Genomic DNA, 20,163 nt, shown 5'->3' with positions numbered 1-20,163 from the left:
TGTTGTTATTTGTTCAACTTTGTAAAGCTGTGTTACTGTGCCTGTCTAAATAAAGCACTGAACGGCCAACAGCAAGGCAGGAGATAAGATAGGCAGGAATGACAAGCAGAGAGGATAAATAGAAGGAGAAATCTGGAAAAAGAGTGAAGAAAGAAGGAGCCAGAGAAGGGTAAGACATCAGTGGCCAGGCACCCAGCTATGCAACCAGCAAGCCACAGAGTAAGAGTAAGATTTACAGAAGTAAGAGAATGAGATAAAGCTGGCTAGAAACTAAACCAAGCTAAGGCTGGGCATTAATAAGTAAGACTAAGCCTCCGTGTGTGATTTATTTGGGAGCTGGCTAGCAAAGAGTAAAAGAGCAAAATCCCCAACAACAAAATTTTGCTAGTTTTATTCTTATATATGTTTATATACATTGTTTAACACATGGAAGATGCAAACAAGAATTATAGAAAAGGTCCAAAAGCATACTACTTAATTATGTCTGAGAAGCACCATGAATATGCAAATTAGATTTTAGAATATGTGTTAAAAATTTAGAAATGGCTTTGCCTGGTTAATAAAACAGTGGTTAAAAACACCCATAATTCGGGGAAATACCAGGTAGGCAGATATCAAGACACCCTGCAGTACTTTATCATCATTGATGCTTAGCCTACAGGAGATTTGACAACCATCTTACTAAAACATGTATGAAATAATATAAACAATTTCCAAAGGCTTTACTGAAAAGCACAAGCAATCCTGTTTGTTCATTTTTAAGGAAAATGTTGACTTTGTGTTTGGACTTTCAGACCAAGTCCAGACATATTTCTCAAGGTTTCTGAATTGCTTAATGCCTCTGCCTCTGCTTCTACTGCCAAGTCCTGGCTGGGCTAGGCCTGTCTGGAGGGCCACACCTTCCAGCTGTTCTTCCAGCTGTGCTCTGGACTCCAAGCTGGATTCTAAGTCCTCTTCAAGGCAATAACCACTACATTAGAGTCACAGCCTGAAATGCAAGTTTATCTCTGTCCATTTTGAGATTATTTTTGAGCCTGGGCTCACTGGCAAATTTATTTAAAGAAGTGCACAGTACTGGGTAGTTTATTTCTATAAGCAACTACATTTCTAACTGAATATCTAATATGAGCAGAAATTTATGTCCCACCCATCAAAAAAATTCATATAGTGAGTTTCCAACTCCATGTACCTCAGAACGTGACTATTCTGTATTTGAACATGGCCATGAAATTTAAACAAGGATCTTGATATTAAGAACTGGTGTCATTATGAGTCAGTAGATATGTGTACAAAGGAAATGTTCACAGGACTCCAGAGAGATAAGGAAACCACATGCAAGTCAAGAGAATGGGCTCAGAAGAAACTACCCTGAGAACCCTTGATCTTGGACATCTAGCCTCCAGAATGATGAGAGTAGTTTTGTTATTTAAGTCACCCAAACTCTTACATTTTGTCATAGGATAGTCCTAACAATCTAATACACATGTGTACTTAATAGATAAGCAAATTAATAATAAAGTAAAAACATCAATATCTTCAAAAATTAAATTTTAATACAGAAAATATGAGAATTATATTAAAATACAAATTTCACATGAAACTGAATTCTTATATTTTTGGTTGTGAGCCTAGCCTTTAATGGCTGAGCTATCCCTCCAGCCCTGAATTCTTAGTATAGAGAACAAATAATGATAAAAATAAGATTCTCCAAACAAGGAGGGGGAGGGAAGAAAAGGACGGGGTTAACACAGGAAGTACAATTAAAATTAAGGGCCATTTGAGGGTCTTAATAAAACTTAATACAGTAGACGCTTCCTAAATTATATACATATACGAAGGTAATCTAAATGAAATTGCCAAATAATGGGGAAGATCAAACCCCAACTGGACATCTCTCATCATCGAATGCAACCTCAATACTTGGAATGGGTTTCATATGAATTGTTGACCAAAGGGTCCCATGAAAACCCCTAAACAACCCAGTGTGTTGCAAAGACTATAAGTTGATTTCCAAAAACAGAAAGATCCTATTGCTGAAAATAACACCTACACAACTCATTAAACAGGAGATCATTGCCTTGCTCAGCCATCATCAGAGAAGCTTCCCTGTAGCAAATGGGAACTAATGCAGAGGCCCACAGTGAGATCTGCAGAGAGTGTGAGACCTTGTGCTCTCAGTCCTAAATGGAATGTTTCCATCATATCTCTCCCATCAGGGCTCAGGGAACCCCACAGAAGAAGATGCAGGAAGAGTATAAGAGCCAGAGGGGATGGAGGACACCAGAGAAACAAGGTCGACTAAATCAGCAGGATCCACACAAGTATGAACTCACAGAGACTGAGGGGAACCCCACAGAAGAAGATGCAGGAAGAGTATAAGAGCCAGAGGGGATGGAGGACACCAGAGAAACAAGGTCGACTAAATCAGCAGGATCCACACAAGTATGAACTCACAGAGACTGAGGCAACATGCCCCGAGCCTGTACAAGATGAGGTCCTACAGGTGAAAAGTGAGGGCACATGTCCCTATTCCTAATTCAGAAGCAATCTCCATTTGATAACTATATAACTATATGTGTGTGTGTGTGTATATGTATGTATGTATGTGTGTGTATATATGCATATTTATGCATATATATATATATATATATATATATATATATATATAGAGAGAGAGAGAGAGAGAGAGAGAGAGAGAGAGAGATAGCCTTCTAAGTCCATTTAGTGTTGATCTTATGCATATGAGTTTAGGGTTGACTGCTTGGGATTAGATAACCCATCAGGGCCTTTTCTCTGGAGAAGAGTGAATTCTCCCCTCTCAGCAGCTATTAGTTGCCTATAGGTCTTCATCTAGGGTTGGGGCCTTGTGACATTGCTCCCATCCACACTGGGATGTCAACTGGTATTTATCACTGTGCATATCTTATTTAGGTAACCATATTTTAGATTTCATGGATACAGCTTCCCTGTCATATATAGAAGATACTATCTCACAGAAGATGTCCTTGTTCTCTGTCCCTTAAAGTCTTTCTGATTTCCCTTCTGAGATGTTCTTTGAGACTTATATGTATGGGTTTTATTGTCGATATATCAACTGGGTCCAGGATCCCCATGGTCCCTTGTTCTCTACATTTTGAACAATTAGGGATTTCTGAATTGTCTTTGTCTGCTTCAAAAAGAAACTTTCTTGATGAGGGGTGAGAGGTACACATGTCTATAGGTAAAAGGATACCTCTTGCTTTTTAATGAGACTGAAAATACCTTGTTCATCATAGCTTGTACACTGATGGTACTCAAGGGCATTTCCAAAGCAGAGTATGGAGTGGGTGATATGTGAGTGTATATGTTTGCATGTATGTGTGTGTATATGTGTTTGTGTGTATGTGCATATGTACTTGTGTGTGTATACACAAGCATGTGCATGCATGCTTTTATGCATGTACATGTTTGTTGGTATATGTATGCATGTGTCTGTATGTACATGCATACATGAGCCTATGTGAATATGTGTGCATGCATTCATATGCGTGTGTGTGTGTGTGTGTGTGTGTGTGTGTGTGTGTGTGTGTGTGTGTGTTTCACGAGAAAGATACTATCTCATTAGGAAGTTGACTATTTCCCACCACTACCTTTCTGTCTTTATAAAGAAACATTTTTTTTTTAAGTTACAATCTCTCATGACCCAGTTTCCTCATTGACTGGAAGATTGCCAAGCCCAGATTCATACTTTTGCAAATACAGGTAAGAGGAAAAACAGGACAGAAGCCAGAGCAAGGCATTCAGGATACTTCCACCAGTCCTTCCCTGGGTCTCTAGGACCAGTCAGCTGGCATTGCTCCCTTTAGTCTGAGTCTTTCTAGTTCTCTTTATCAACCTTTCTTTGGCAGTCTTCCAGGTCTTGTTATATTGCCAACTTTCTCTGCAACTGTCTTGGAAAGCTATGAAGGCACACTGTGTCTCTGTCAATGTGGGGTGAACTACAGCTGAGGACAAGGGGTGGAAGGTGACACAAATCTTAAGTCCTTCAGAAAAAAGGTATGTGAGAACAAACCAGGGGACAGTATCTGCTTGGGCTCAGAAACCTAGACACATACATCAGCTCTGTCTTGCGAGCTGTTAAATAATTCCACCATGCACAAAGATCAACTAAATTTGATCCTCTTGGGACGAACGCATTTTTAACATCTTCTTAATGTGACAGGACATTCCAGGTGGAAGAATTTCTTAAAGGAAAAGCAATTTCAAAGGCTGATCATCAGCTTTAATGGATTTGTTCATCCCCACTCTGAAAAACTTGGGCCTAAAAATGTCATCTTTCTCAGTGGGGAAACTGGAGGAGGCATCTAAAGACAGAGAATTTTGGCAAAGCTGAGTATGTCCTAAGAAACTGGAACTGTCTTTCTCACAACAGAGACAGAGCCCAGAACTGAGCCTGCTTGGGGGAATGGCCGAAAGAGAACATCCAAGCCTGGAAGACAAGCTGAGGGTTGGATGGAACTGTGTGGGGAGGAGTCTGGGGCTTGATGGGAAATTTGGGAACAGGAAAGAGGGCCGAAGTGGATTCTACAGCCAGAAGGAAGCTGGGAAATGCCCCCATGAGTGGAGCCAGTGAGAGGTATGATATCTGGAGAGAAGAATTGGGAGGAAGGGTAGAGGTTTAATTGACCACAGTCTCAAGAAGGAGGAAGGAGGTTGAAAGATAAAATCATGTTTAATTAGCTGGTGATAAACAGGCAGGGTCGAGAAGTTCAGAGCAGGAGCCAGGAAGGGTATCAGGAAGAGCAGAGCCAAGATGTCTGTTTGCTGTGAGCTTCAGAGTCCCTCTGTATAAAATCGCCTGAATTGTAGGCTTTGGAAATTAATCCTCCCGTGGCCTCTGCCAGTGCAAGAGAAGGAAGATGACTGTTACATTGAAAGGAACGTAGATCTATGTTCTCAGCTGGGTTAGTAGATTTTTTTAGGTGTTCACACCAACTGTGCATATCTGTAGCTCTAAAATTAAAAGTTCAATTCTGCATAGTAGAGTCAAAGCATTGATTTAACAAATAATTTCTACTTGGCTAAGAGTGCTTTTGCTGTATCTGGATAAATTTCATGTTTTTAGGATGTGACTGAGTAAATGACTTGTGATATTTTTACTATCTCCTGTCAGGGCAGCTGCAACTTACATAATAGGCTTTTTTTCTTTTCTAAACTTGGAGTTTGGGGTTTGGTGTGTATTTGAGGTTTCAAAGTCAACTTTTAATGACAGTATCCAGAAATGATTTTCAGTAGCCAAAACATTCTCACACAGAAAGGAAAGCAAGTCTCCAAAATGAATGTTAAATTAACAAGTCGCCTTAATGATAACCTTCAGATTCTGAACTACATCACCATATTTCTAAAACATAGGTTCCTGAATATCTAAACTCTGTAAGCTGGGCATCCAAAAACACTGAGCAGGGCTTATAGAGCCTCAGAATTGCTTGAACCACTGACAAAAACTTTTATCTTTTATAACTGTCATTTAATTCTGTCATATTCTATAAATGAAAAAACTTCACTCTGAATTTTTTTTTCAGTGAAGTCTCTCCTTGAAACAATTCACCCAACAGCAAATTAACTGATGTATATTAAGGAGGCATAGCAAGCAGCATGTGAAGATACCTATATTGTGGTCCACTTATAAACCTGAGGTAGTAGTAAGTAAAGCTTGTTAGGAGAAGGCAATGAGAATTGCCTTACATTCCCATTGTTTAAGAAGAAAATCATTCCTTCAGTAATAATCATGGCAGACAAAGCATACTAGGCACTTTAAAAGAGTCGGGTGATGCATGAAGCTGTGAGGTTGAAGCCAAACATTGAGTGGAGATGCCAGGAAATGAAGATTCCAAGGATGTGGAAAGTCTGCTATAGAAAAAAGCACTTGGTGAGCAAAGTCTACAACAAGGAGAATCCCTATGAGCTACAGCCTACCTGGACACAGGAATAAGGATTATGAGACATTTAGGGGCACATAGTTTGCTTGTTTACCATGTTTCCTGAATGTCAGATACATACCAACATGGTCTCATATTTGCCCTGATGGTTTAAGTCTTGCTTTGCCGCATCCCACATTTCTAGGCTCCTATTCATCTCTTCAGAGTGGAAACTTTTACCATCTTCCACCAGTGTTTATGTTGAAGGTACCTTGCTGTTTTCAATCTTACATGGCTCCAGAGCTAATAGTATGCCACGAGTCTCAGAATAGACTCAAGACTTGGAATTTTTAACAATGAAAAAAAATCTAAGATGATATGAGCTCTTTATGTGTATTTTTTTTTGTGTGTAAGATGTTTATGAATGCAAGGTGTAATGGCAGAATGATGTGGTTTAGATATGAAGTGTCTTCAACCGAAAGGCTCATATACCAAAGGTGTAGCCCATAATGGAACAATGATTGGAGGGGGGGCCTTGAGTGAAGTGAGACCATCTCACCATAATTACCCCAGCCAGTTAAAATAGTTAAACTGATAATATATGCAAAACAACACTTGTTACAAAGTTATCCAGAAAATGGTATTTTTGTTTTCAGACAAGAATATTCTGCTTTGATGGCTTAGTAGTTGAAAGGAAGCTTTACAAAAAAATGTGATATTTAAAATATATTGAAAGTGGAAATGTGGGGTTACTGAACAGGAATATGAATGAAAAGCTGTAAAACTGAACAAAACACTTGAAAAGGTTAGGAGGATTAAAATAACTTTGTGATTAATAAATGAGATATGATTAGTAGGGGATCAGCCATAAAAAGAACTCTTCATGAACTGGAACCTCAGAATGGCCCTTCAATCTTTAATCCCTCTTACATCTCCTTGACCCTTGAGATTCAACCATGATGTATTTTATAGGTTTGGTCGCTCTGTTCCAAATTGTCATTTCCTCATTTGGTAGGATTCCCATGAAATATTTCCTAGATTATATCACTAGTTTTTTGTTTTAGTTGTGATGGTACTCAGGAATCATTAATAATAACAGCAATGCAGTTTAAAATGGCTTAAAACTTGGAGTTTATATTTTAACTTGACAAAATGACTAATGGTAAGTGACAGTTTCTGTTGACCCTGCAGTCCTGTGACATTTGGAGTATGTTTCTGCTACTCTTTATAGCTCCTCTTGATTGTTATATGGCTACAGCATCTTTAATCATTGCATCCGTAATTAAAGCAAGAAAAAGATGAAAGTCACATATGTACAATTCTATAATTAGGGAAGTAATTCACAAGTAAGTCACTCACATGCTCCTGCTTAAACCTCATTTAATCACAGATGAGACTCTTGGCTTACCATACTGCCACTGCAAATAGAAGAAGGCCCAATGAGTCAGAATGCTGGATGTGTTTGTAGTGTCGATAGCTAATGCTTACATCATGTTTTGTGTCTGAAGATCTTGTCTCCATAGTCCACTCTGATTATCGAGTTATCTTCCAAGTATAAACACCCAATCACACTGTTGTGTGAGCTCTGTACATCAGCCATTCAGTATCATCTGTGACTCTTGGCTGACTTTCCAGAGTCAGTAGACAAAGCAAACTTTTAGATTTTCTATTATATCTGCTTTGATTCTCTCTTCTTCTTATCAATATGGACACAGAATTTTGTACCAAATTTTAAGTTTAAAAGTGTAGTATAGTGACTGGCCATGGTGGTGCATGCTTTTAATCCCAACACTAGGGAGGTTGAGGCAGGTGGATCTCTACGAGTTTGAGGCCAGCCTCATCTACAGAGTGAGTTTCAGGACAGCCAAGGCTACAAAAAGAAACTTTGTTTCAAAAGCAAACAAACAAACAAACAAACAAACAAACAAAACCCAACAAAACACATCAGAAAGTGTGACAATTTTAGTATTTTCTGTTCTTTTTATCTAATATGTGCTTTTCAATCTACATTGTATACCTAAATATGCCCATTTAGCCTTTAAAACACACTTGCTTTTGTGAACTTGATTGTGCTTGCTCCCTTTCTTCCATTCTTGATTTTGGAGTAGGTACTCTGGCGTTTCCCTCAGATCTACTCTTCATAGTCCATACATGCATCTCATCACTTACTGTGAATTTCTCCTGCTGACGACTCTCGAATGTATTTCCTGGAAATGAATTGGGCAATGTTCCTTCTTTTTTAATTTTGTGAAAAATTTGAGGGAGTATTGGCATTTGCTCTTTTTTGAAAGCTAGATAGAATTCTGTGCTAAAACCATCTAGCACTGAACTTCTTTTAGTTGGGATACTTTTAATTACTGCTTTTGTTTAAGTAGGAGTTATAGTTCTGTTTAAATTGCTTTTCTGATATTGATTTAACTTTGGTAAGTGGTATCTATTAAGAAAATTATCCATTTCTTTTAGATTTTCCAATTTAGTAGAACACAGATATTAGAGTATGTCCTTATGATTCTCTGGATTTCCTCAGTGTCTGGTGTTATGTCTTCCTTTTCATCTCTAAATTTATTAATTTGGATCTTCCTTCTCCAACTTTTAGTTAATTTGGATTATTGTTTGTCACTCTTATTAAATTTCTCCAAGAACTGACTCTTTGTTTCAGTGACATTTTGTATTTTCTTTTGTTTCTATTGTATTGATTTCAGCGCTGAGCTTGATTATTTCTTGCTATCTACCCCCTTTGGGTGTGATTTATTCCTTTTGTTCTAGAGTTCTCAGGTGTGCTGTTAAGTTACTAGTATGAGATCTCTCTTTAGAAGAATTTCTAAACAGTCTTATTAAATAAGAAACACAGAGTCAAATACAGACGCACAAGTCATAGAGATCAGAGAAATGGTGATAGCCACCAGTTAACCTTAGCTCACCATATCGCCATAGCTTCCCAAGAGAATCAACTTCTTCCCGTCTAACCTGTGCCTTTATTGCCTTGATGTTCTGCCTTCTTATTGGCTCTTAGCCCAGCCACCACACTTCCTCATCACTGCCTGTCTATACAGACCTCCAGGTCTCTATGGTTGGTACTGGAATTAAAGGCATGTGTCACCATGCTTGGCTGTGTCTTTGAACACACAGAGACACTGCCTGCCATGTGATTGGATTAAGGGCCTGTGCTACCACCGCCTGACTTCTGTTTATGGCTGGCTATGACTTCTGATTTCCAGGCAAACTTTATTTATTAACATACAGATAAAATATCACCACATTTCAGCACAAATAAAATATCACCACATCTCTCCATTTTTTTCTTCTTTAATGTAGGCACACAGTGCTATGAACTTGCCTCTTAGAACCACCTTCATTGTGCCCTGTGAGCTTACGTATGCTGTGTATTTATTCTTATTCAATTCTAGAAAGTCTTCAATTTCTTTCTTTCTGTCTTGACTCATTTTTCATTCAGTAGTGAGTTGTTCACTTTCCATGTGTTTGTAAGTTTCCTGTTGATATCCAACTTTAATCCTTGGTGGTCAGATGGAGTGCTGTTAGTATTTCAATTTTCTTGTATCTGGTGCAACTTGTTTTGTGTTCCAGTATGTGGTCAATTTTGGAGAACTTTCCATGAGGTGCTAAGAAGAACATATATTCTTTTATGTTTGCATAAAATGTTATGGTTCATAACATCTGCATATCTATTCTCTCTGTGTTTAGATTTTGTCTGGATGAGTCATCCATTGTTAAAAGTGGGGTACTGAAGTCTCCAGCTATCAATGCGTGAGGGTCAATAAGTGATTTAAGCTATAACAGTGTTTCCTTTATGATCTTTGGTGTCCTTCCATTTGGTGGCTAGACTTCAAGAACTGCAATGTTCGCTTGGTCGATTTTTCCCTTTGATGAATATGTGGTGTCCTTCTCTCTCTTTTCTGCTTTTGATCTGAAGTCTATTTTGCCAGATACTAAAATGGCCACACCAGTTTGTTTCTTTGATCCGTGTGCTTGGAATATCTTTTCCCTTCCTTTTATTCTAAGATGATGTCTTTCCTTGAAATTAAGGTGCATTTCTTGCATACAGTCAAAGGACGGATCCTGTTTGTTTGTGTTGGATTCAGGCACACACACACACACACACACACACACACACACACACACACACACACACACACGTGGTCAAATATCTCCCTCAAATATTTTTTTCAATAATTGCAAAGAAAAAATGTTTTTATAATTCAATCTTCATATATTGCTTGTAAATATTTTAGAAATAAGTAATCTGGAATTCTCTTTTCTTTTTTGGGGCTTTAAAAATTATAATGTTTGAATATTTGGCATTTTCTTAGATTAAATAAAAGCTACTCTGCTTTCTAAAGACAATTTTAATGATTAATTGTCCATTATAGTAATTACTGTGTTTGTGCTACTAGATCTAGATTTGACTTCAGGATAGCATGAATCTATTCAGTGGGCTGAAAACCACTACAAGAAGTTATCTAGATCCTCTCTTCTAAGAAGGACTCACCCATTACCGGAAGATGGCTTTTTTGTGTTATTTACTGTTCTAAGTCTTCCAAAAGAAGAGCTGAGTTCTATTTTTATTAACAGTATTTATTCTTTAGATTGCCCTTTCTTAATATGTATACTTCATAAGTTCATGCTCTCTTATTCTTCCTACTTAGGGAGTAGCATGAGTCTCTTATATAAGGCATGTTTTGCCAAAGAATTTTAATTATATCATTTAGGGGAATAGCATTTTTTAAAAAGCTCAATTCAATAAATTGATGTTTTGCCAGTATATGAAAGTTTTGAAGTAAGCAAGAATACATTTACTCCCTGCTAAAGAGAATCACCATCAGTATGTGTAGCTAAGTTTCTGAAACAGCCAAGTTCAGTGTCTTGGTAGCTGGTTGGTGGCCATGTTCCCATGGTAAAGTGTTCCCATGGTAAAGCTATTTGGTAAAGTGAAAAGTGAATTAGAAATCAACAGAAACATTTACTCTTTTGATGAAAATTTAAGAGTGGTTGATTAAAGAGGCTATACATGAATTTTTTAATGAAACTGATTTCTACTGAATATGAATCTTCTCTCTCTCCCCTTGTAACTTTCTGTCTGTCTGTCTGTCTGTCTGCCTATCTATCTATGTGATCTCTATCTCATCCTGTGTGTGCATGTGTACATGTGTATGTTGTATTCCTCTGTTTATGTGTACAGAGGCCAAAGGTTGATGACAGGTGTCTTTCTCACCCATTCTACTTCTGCTTTGAGGCAAGGTCTCTCACTCATCCTGACTCTGGGCTAGAGAAGGTGTTCAGCAAATCCTGGGAAACTTGCTGTATCTGCCTTCTCGACACTGGGATTATGTGTGCCCTGCATTCCCCAACTCACCCCAGCTTTTCCATATGGATTTTGAGAGATCAGACTCAGATCCTCATGCTTGTGCTACAAGCACTTTCCTCATTGAGTCATTTCTACAAATCTAAACATGAAGGTTCTCCCTGAGCCACGTCTCAGATATAAAATCTAGAGCCCGGGTTAAACTTGAACTGCATGTAACCAACACTGACAGTTTACCTCTAGTTAAATTCTTCATAGAACTTCAAATATTTTTGTTATTGCTTGTATTAGTTACTTTTCTGTTGCTGTGATAAAGTATTCAAGTCAAAACAATGTAAAGGAGAAGAAGGCTTATATGCTTCTGGTTCCAAAGGGATAGAGTGCATCATGGTGAGGAGGGTATGGCAATTGTCATGGAAAACATGGCTTCAGGAACAGAAAGGTGGGTGATCACATTTTCATCCACACACAGTACACTGGTTAGTTTTTTTTTAACAAAAAAAAAATGAAGTAGGGAAGCCTACAAACCCTCACAGCTCACCCTACATGACATACTCGTCCTTCCTTCAGCAAGGCTGTACCTCTTAAAGGTTTCATCATTTTTCCAAACAGCACCACCCACCAACTGTAGACAAAGTGTTCAAGAACACAAGCCTGCAGGAGACATTTCTCTTTCAAACCCACAACAGTTCCACTTAGAAAATATACGTTTTGAGAGGTCTGCATCTAGTTTGGGTTTTTTAATAAATCATATTAATGTGCATGTTATTTAATTTAGAAGTATTATGCCGGAAATATGTAGTTTCTGCCACTTTGGGGAGATTCTCAGCTTGTATATGTTATCTCATATCTTAGTTTCTTTTTCTCTGGGTTTGATAGGACACCCAGATAAAAGCAATTTGAGGAGAGTTGATTCTGGCTCAGAATTTGAGGTGCAGTCCACCATAGAGAGGCAGTAAAGGCAGCAGTAGCCACAAGCAGCCAATCACACTGTATCCACAGTTAAGCAGAGAACATTTAGTCAATGCTTCTTAATGACAGCTTTTTTTCTTCATTTTTTTTTTTCAAGACAGGTTTCTCTGTGTAGTTTTGGTTCCTGTTCTGGATCTCACGCTGTAGACCAGGCTGGCCTTGAACTCACAGAGATCTGTTTGAATTTTACTTCTTTGCATTGTTTATTGCAGTTTTCCTTATTATACTGCTTAAAAATCTTATATTTATTTATTTTGTGTTTGTGTGTGAGAGAGAGTGTGTTTGCGATTGCTACTACGTTCATGTGCCATTATGCAACCCTGCGGAGATCAGAAGACAACATTCTGGAGTCAGTTCTTTCATTCTATCATGTGGGCCTTAGGCATCAAATTCAGATTTTAAGACTTGGCAGCAAGCACCTTTACCTGCTGAGCCAATTTACCGGCATTTATTTGCTTTTTCTTTTCTTTTTACTTATTTTAAGGTGTTAGTTTTAGTATTTTTGGAATATTAAAACCACTTTTTATTCAGTGTTATTTCAGTCAACACTGGCCACTTTCTAAGGAACATAATGCAAATGTTTTAATAAAATTCAGTTCTGCAAAAGTGATGACTTCCATCTAATACCCTACTGTTGGACATGTGACAAGATCCACTGGGTTAGCAGAACAGACAGAATAGAATGAAAATTTTATGTATTAGTCACAATAAATAAGAAAAACCCTACAAATAACTTACATATTTTCAAAGCATCATATAGTTTGGCTTAATATTTTGATTTGTTTTAGGTTTTAGTTCTCTTTTTTTTTTTTGAGACAGAGTTTGACTATCTCATTCAGGCAGGGACCAAAGTAGAGATCTTCCAGTTTCTGCCTTTTAAGAACTAGCTAGGATTGTTTAGTGATAACGTCTCTAATCTTATCATGTAAATCAAAAATGTAAGATAACAATCAATTTATATGATAAGCTATTACTGATATTTTGTCATGAGTGTCCTTCAATGAAAATAGGTCATATATAAGTTCCATAAGAAACATACATTTATAAGGTGTCTCCTTTACTCAAAATTTTGTTTGTGTACTTTTTCGAAATCACAGCTGACATGATTTTGATTGGTCAATGTGAGAACTCCCTCAAAATATGTATGATTTCTCAGTATAGTGTGGGGTTGTGAGGAGAAGAATAGGTAGTGACCAGATTCATTTCTGTCAACTCTATACTAGCAAAAAGATGCACACATCAGGTGCTACTACACATGGTAAGTATTGAGTCCCAGAAAACCTGTGGACTTTTGGGAAGTGAAGACTCAGAAGAAATGACATTGTAGCTGCTGCTTTCAAATACTTGGAGTTTGCTCACTAGCGGTCATGACCAGTGCTTGGAAAGTATCTTAAATTGCCACATGTAGTGTCGTGTGTGTGTGTGTGTGTGTGTGTGTGTGTGTGTGTGTGTGTGTGTGTGTGTGTGTTCTGTGTGCAAAACAGGTTAAAAATGACTTTATACTTGTGAACTGTAACCTAACTTGATGTATATCCTAACCTTGTTTTTAATAGCTGAGTTTCTACCAATCTCAAGTGGTCCATTCTTCAAATTATGTTCAAGTACAACAGATCAAAGCCCTAATAACTCAGGCTTCTGCGCTTCTGTTTTACATATTCTACTTTTTTCCCCTTTTCACTGGCTATAAATACAACCTGCCCAGATGGTGTAGTGGGTTATTTGGAATGACTTTTGGGATAACTGCTGGAATCTGGAATTACAAATATAACCAAACAGGATGTAAAAACATAGGATTTTTTTTTTATAATTTCTTCTTTAATCAGTGTGATTTAAAACACATCAACAGGGACTGAAGAGATGGTGAAGCAGTTAGGAACATCTATTGCTCTTATAGATGACCTGGTTTGGTTCCCAGCACCCATATGACAACTCAAAACTGCCTACAATGTCAGTTGAGAAAGGGTCAGATTCCTTTTTATGGATGGCTAAGCATGTACCTGACGTGCATCTTTTACACTTAAACACATGCAGGCAAACACATACAATAAAAATAAATAAATAAAAATAAATATTTTTAAAGGCTAAGAAAAGAATTCTCAAATATATGTGTTACCGATGCATATAGTATAGAGAAGATAAATAATTTATTGTGATATGATTAAGAAAACCTACATACTGCTGTTTTAAGTGTTTTAGTTTTCTCCTGCTTTTAGGTGTTATTACTATCATTTGAAAGTGTGACATATCTTATTCTTCATGTTAGTTATTATCAAGGCTACTTTGGCCATGTCTGTTCCATCTCCCAGCAATACGCACAGGAAAAGACTTTTCTAGAAATTGCTTCTCCCATGGGTACCTTTCTCATGAATTATACAGAAGTCCCTGACAACATTCTAGTCTTGTTAGATACCAGAGCTCTTCCTTTCGTTGGCAACAATCTCAAGTCTTTTCTTGCCTGGGGAAGTTTCTACTTGATGTGCTCACCTTCTACAGAGCTTCAACCCTGTCACAGAGGCTCTGCCATTATCTGTGACATGAATAAAGGACATACCAGCAAGAGTGGTCTACAGTGTGCAAGGACTGCTCTAGAACACTAGTCTTTAACAAATTGTTTAATCAGCTTTTCATAAGACTAACACAGTCCTTACTGAAATGGTGTAATTTACATTCTAGGAATGACAAAGGGCCTCCTCTTGATTGATTTGACAGTGTGGGTAGCTGCCAGGTAAATCTGGCAAGCAAAACTGTTTTAATTGGCCCATAGATTTTAATCAATGTCCTGTATTTAGGCATAATAAATTCTCAGATAAGAATGAAGCTTGTCAGAAAGATGATCAGATCTGCTAAGTTCAGGTATACAACTGACTGAATCTTTGCCGACTTATTTATATAAAATGGTGTGTAAATATTTTCTGTCTGCTTTGTCTCCCCACTGCATTGTGAGTTCCCAGAATCTTCACGCCATGCTTATTATTCAATATTTAATTTCTATGTGTGGAATAAATAAAGATATGAATGGGCCAGAAGGCCTAAGGTCAGTTCTCCCCGACTTATTTGTTTTTAGTTGATACATGGTTCCCTTTTCCCTCCCATCTCTAAGTGACCACAATACTCTATTCTTGACTACAAGATCAATGGGTCTGGATTCCACATGTGAGCCAGGGCATGCCCAATTTGTCTCTCTCTGCGTGACTTAACTCATTTAGAGCAAAGTGCTCCGTGACTTCTTTGTAAGGCTGACAAATGTTTTGCTGTGTATATTTGTCACATTCTCTTTGTTCACTCTGCTACTGATGGACATTTATGTTGATTCCATGTCTTAGCTCCTGTAAATAGTGCTGAACTAAACAAGGAGTGCTGATGTTTCTCTGACATCTGGTTTCCTTTGGAGACTAGTAAGATTGCTGGACTATGGGGTAGTTTAACTTTTCGAGGGATCTCCTTACTGTTTTCATAACGGGCTACTCATTCTCATTCTGACCAACAGTGGATGGATTCCCCTTTCTCTGTGTTTTTACCAGCATTTGTTACTTACCTTATGGCAATAGATATCCTATCTCATATGAGGTGATATTGCAATACAGTTTTGACTTGTGTTTTTTTGATGGTTAGAGTTAAATGTTGTCTCTAAATCATCTGTTCTCTCTCTCTCTCTCTCTCTCTCTCTCTCTCTCTCTCTCTCTCTCTCTGTCAGAAATGCCCAAAATCTAAACAAATAGCAAGGTTTCTTCATTCATAGACTAGAAGAACTGATGCTGTTAAAATGTCCGTAGATGCATAGTATACTGTGGGTCTGAGACTCATTGAGATCTTTACTATATAACTTCAAATACCTGTCTTCACAGGTATAGAGAAAAGATAATCAATGCTGAGGCACATGTAGAACCATAGAATATCCCCAAATACCCAAAATGATTTCAATCAGCGGAAATAAAAGTGGAGATTTCAGAGGATCTGGTGTTAAAATAAACTACAAATGATAGTAACCAATATAACATGCATTGACGGAAAAAAAAATACACACAGAACACAGGAAATGGAAGGAGAGCCCAGAGCTTTGTCAGCATACTTATAACCAACTGGTGTTTTACAAGTCCACCAAGAACACCGTGAGGACAGAAGAATTTCTTCAGTAAATGATGCAGAGACACTGAATAAGCACATGCAGAAGGAACAGTGGATTGAGGATTTGCACATAAGACTTGACTCTGTGAAAATACTAAGAACTGAGAAACACTTCGGGACATTGGTACAGGCAACACCTTTTAGCTAAGCTCTCAACACCACAGGCAACAGAGGCAAAAATAGACAAATGAGATTACACTGGACTGAAAGTTTACTCAGCAGAGGACATAATAATAGAGTGAGGAGTAAAACTATAGAATGGTAGGAAATGTTTTCAAAACCCACATTAGAGTAGATGGGAATTTATAAAAAATTCAGAACAGCTCAGCAGCAAGGAAACAATTTAATTTTAAAAAAGAATAGTATGTAAGACCAAACTGAATGAATAGGCATCTTTTCAGTCAGCTCTCTACACTCTTCCTCACTGCATTTGAAGTTTATCCTGCAAGAGATCTTATTCAAACCCAGGACTTCATTTATCAACTCTACCAAAAAGAAAAGTCCCCAATGCTGCCCTGTTTCCTGAACTCTAATCTGTCTCTGAACTGTCCCTCAACTATGTGGCTCTAGCAGGAGCCTAATCTCTCATCAGCCAAAGTGTACTTTACAGCTGAATGCCCATTGCTTTTAAATGTTGTCCTTTTCATCCCACACACACAACCTTGAATCCCCAGCGGGCTTGCTTTTCTTTTTTTTCCTCACTGGATATATTCAGAGAGTTTCAGGTCAAGGTTTTCCACTCTTCAGTGTTCAGTGCCTCGGTTCTTAAAAATTAGTTTTCCTCCACTACTCAATGTCAAAATTTATGACCTTAGTAGTAAGAAATTAATCTCTTTGCCTCAATCCTGTTATCTTTTTATATGATACTAATAAACAAAATTTGTCACCTATTTATCACTTGTCTGCCAATTGCATTCTCTTAGGAATTTGAGCTGTACCACTAAACAAAAACACTGCCTTCAGAGTGCTGGGATTAAAGGCATGCGCCACCACGGTCCAGCCTTTTTCCCAACATATAGAGGAAAGCCGAATGGCAGCTGCAGGCACTGTGCTGGCCTGGGCTGTCAAAGTCCCTCCAGTTTCTCTGGCATGCAGTTGGAGACCCCATGTCCACAGCCAGTCATAGCCCTTAGAAACATGGTACTTTATTTCCTGAATACTTTTCTAACTACTAAATCGTCTTCATCCCCACCAGGAACTTTCTGATCAGAAAAGTCATCAGTGGTGATCTAATGCTTCAGAGAAGACATATGCCCAATGGCTAGCTGAGTACAACTGAGCTTAGGTACGGAAGGAGTCATTGTCCTGTCCCTGTGTAGAGGAAACCCAATAGCTAATAAGGAAAAAAAACTTTAAAAATGATGATGACTTGGATATAAAAGCACTGCAAAATGATATGTGAGTTTCATATGTCAAAATTTTTGATAATCTCTACATAATGACAAAAGTTCCTAAAAGCAGCATTCCCTTCTAAATTGAATCATGAAGATATAAAAATGCTTGGATGGAAGCCGGGCGGTGGTGGCGCACGCCTTTAATCCCAGCACTCGGGAGGCAGAGCCAGGTGGATCTCTGTGAGTTCGAGGCCAGCCTGGGCTACCAAGTGAGTTCCAGGAAAAGGCGCAAAGCTACACAGAGAAACCCTGTCTCGAAAAACCAAAAAAAAAAAAACAAAACAAAACAACAAAAAAAAAATGCTTGGATGGACTAATATCCAATAAATACACGAGATCCAAGATAAAATATCTGCCAACTATTCCAGAACAACATAGGTAATTTACGTTTTTCTTTCCTATCCTGATCTTCTGGCGTCATAAGAAAGACATTATTGCTAAATCCAATATCATGAGATTTTCCCTAACACAAACAAACACACACTCATTCACACACACTTATATTTATGTAAGTTTCAGCTCTTGCATGTGTAAGTTTTTGATATAGTTTGAGTTAACTAACATAGTCATTCCATTTATGTCCTCTTTAATTCTCATCAGCAAGATTTTGTGGTTTTTAGCACACAATTTTTTTTTTTTACTTTCTGTTAGGTTTATTCTTACATATAGTTTGTTGTTGATGCTATTTCATATTGAATTATTTTCTTAATCTTTTTGGATTATTTGTCAGTACACAGGAATACAGTTGATTTTTTCCTGATGATTTTGCATCCTGCTGCTAACTGAATTTATGATTACTACTAGTAGTTGGGGGGTAGATATATATGGTTATCTTTATTTGCACAATAATACATGTTAATAGTTGATTCCTCTTCATTTGGAATTTAGCGACTTTCTCTCCCCTGCCTCTTACTAGAAATTTTCCTCTGAGAGGCAGACAGGACAAAAATAGTCATTTCTATTTTGTTCTTTCTCTTGGTGGGAGAGTTTTCAGTCCTTCACTAGAGAATGTGATGACAGTTACAAGGTTTGCATGTGTGACCTTTAACATGGTGAGTTATTTTCTGATTTCCAGTGTGTTGATGGTTTTTAACATAAGAAAGAATTGACCACTAAATGCCTTTCCCACTCTGATTGACACAGCCAAATGGTTTATTTTTTTATTCTGTTAATATGATATAGTATGTTGAATGTTTTTATGTGTGGAATCATTCTCACAACACAGTGATAAATCCTAGTTGGCAGTGGCTTATAATACTTTTACTATGCTATTCTCTTTATGTTACCAACTCATGGCTGAGAATTTGCATTAGTATTTATCAGGGATATTGATGTACAGTTTCTTGTATTTTGCCTCGTTTGGGCTCAGGATACTCCTGACCTGGTAATCCCGATAGCAGGTATTTTCTTTTCTATTTTTATGGGAGCTTATGGAAAGGGTTGATAAATCCATTAATATATCTTCTATTTTCCTGGATGCTCCTTACCTACCTCTTCACTCAGCTAGCTCTCATTCTTCAGTTCTTATCCCAAAGCCTCTTACCCGAGGAGATCATCATTAGCCATTCTTCTTTAGCATGGTTTCTCAGACCCTCATTTATCAATAGCACCAGATACAGTGATACTTTCTAACTCTGCAATTATTTGTATAGATTTCATTTCTATCTGCTATCATAATAGTAAGGTAGCTGAAGGAAAGAGCAGTATTTCCTGTATCTGTCCACGCATCCTGGGTTCCCCATGCCAGGCACATATTTGACCCTCAGTAAATTCTAGTTGACTAGCTGGATAGTGAAGGAATCCATGGATGATTATCCTTGGCACTCTAGTCACCTACCTTCAGGCTTTTCCTGTGATTCATGCTTATTAATTCTCAATCCCTCTCTTCAAAGCTGGTTTTGGTGGTGTTTCGCTACCCCTCTTTCCAGACCACTCTTTCTTGGGTGCTCAGAAAGTTTCTGCTGCTGACTCTGTTCTTTGCACATGGCTGCCTTACGTAGTGAGCTCAAACCAATAAGTAGATGGATCAGATCAGTCCAGTCAAAGATCTCCAGTACTGTAACAGAGCCCAGTTGTTCTCATGACTGAAGCCATCAAGTCCTGGCTATGACAAAGCATTGGAGCACACAAAAACAGGGACAATAAATAGGCTTTGAGGATGTGGAATTTACACTTAGCAACATTGAGTAGATTTCAAAGAAGTAGTGTTTTTGTTCTGAATTGACTGCTATGATCAGGAAGTAAAGGCAATTCTATGACTAGGCTATTTAACAGTTATTATCTAGGCAGTAGAAAAGAATGGCACACAGCCAGAGCTGTAATTAGTGAAAAGGTATTTGGTCTTTTTTGTGGTTTGGATAATGTGCTTGCTTTTGTATGCTAGGATTTGATTACAGAGTGCTCTGATTGTTGTTTTGTTCCATCAAAGTCAGAGTGGCTTTGTCTGCATTTGTCT

The 20,163-nt window shown here is 37.9% G+C and overlaps 1 protein-coding gene and 1 non-coding gene across 3 annotated transcripts in view; one reads left to right on the top strand and one right to left on the bottom strand.

Moving 5' to 3' along the window:
• Positions 1 to 4,468: 4,468 nt before the first annotated feature.
• LOC128094032 (aldehyde dehydrogenase 1A1) overlaps positions 4,469 to 20,163 on the top strand; it is a 127,301-nt gene continuing 111,606 nt past the window's right edge. Inside the window, exon 1 of one of the 2 annotated variants that reach the window (XM_052712080.1) lies at positions 4,469 to 4,615. The gene's annotated coding sequence lies outside the window, so the exon portion shown is untranslated. The remainder of the gene's footprint in view (positions 4,616 to 20,163) is intronic. The other variant, XM_052712079.1, reaches the window with a different exon arrangement.
• Positions 17,328 to 17,457, bottom strand: LOC128095836 (small nucleolar RNA SNORA44). Its single transcript, XR_008213434.1, has one exon. It is a non-coding gene; the product is annotated as a small nucleolar RNA SNORA44 (small nucleolar RNA).

Source organism: Peromyscus californicus, unplaced genomic scaffold, assembly GCF_007827085.1.
Source record: "Peromyscus californicus insignis strain IS unplaced genomic scaffold, ASM782708v3 Scaffold_4__1_contigs__length_199733344, whole genome shotgun sequence".
Taxonomy (NCBI): Eukaryota; Metazoa; Chordata; class Mammalia; order Rodentia; family Cricetidae; genus Peromyscus; species Peromyscus californicus.
The sequence above is the reverse complement of the archived record's forward strand: the minus strand, read 5'-3'. Positions and strand labels throughout refer to the sequence as shown.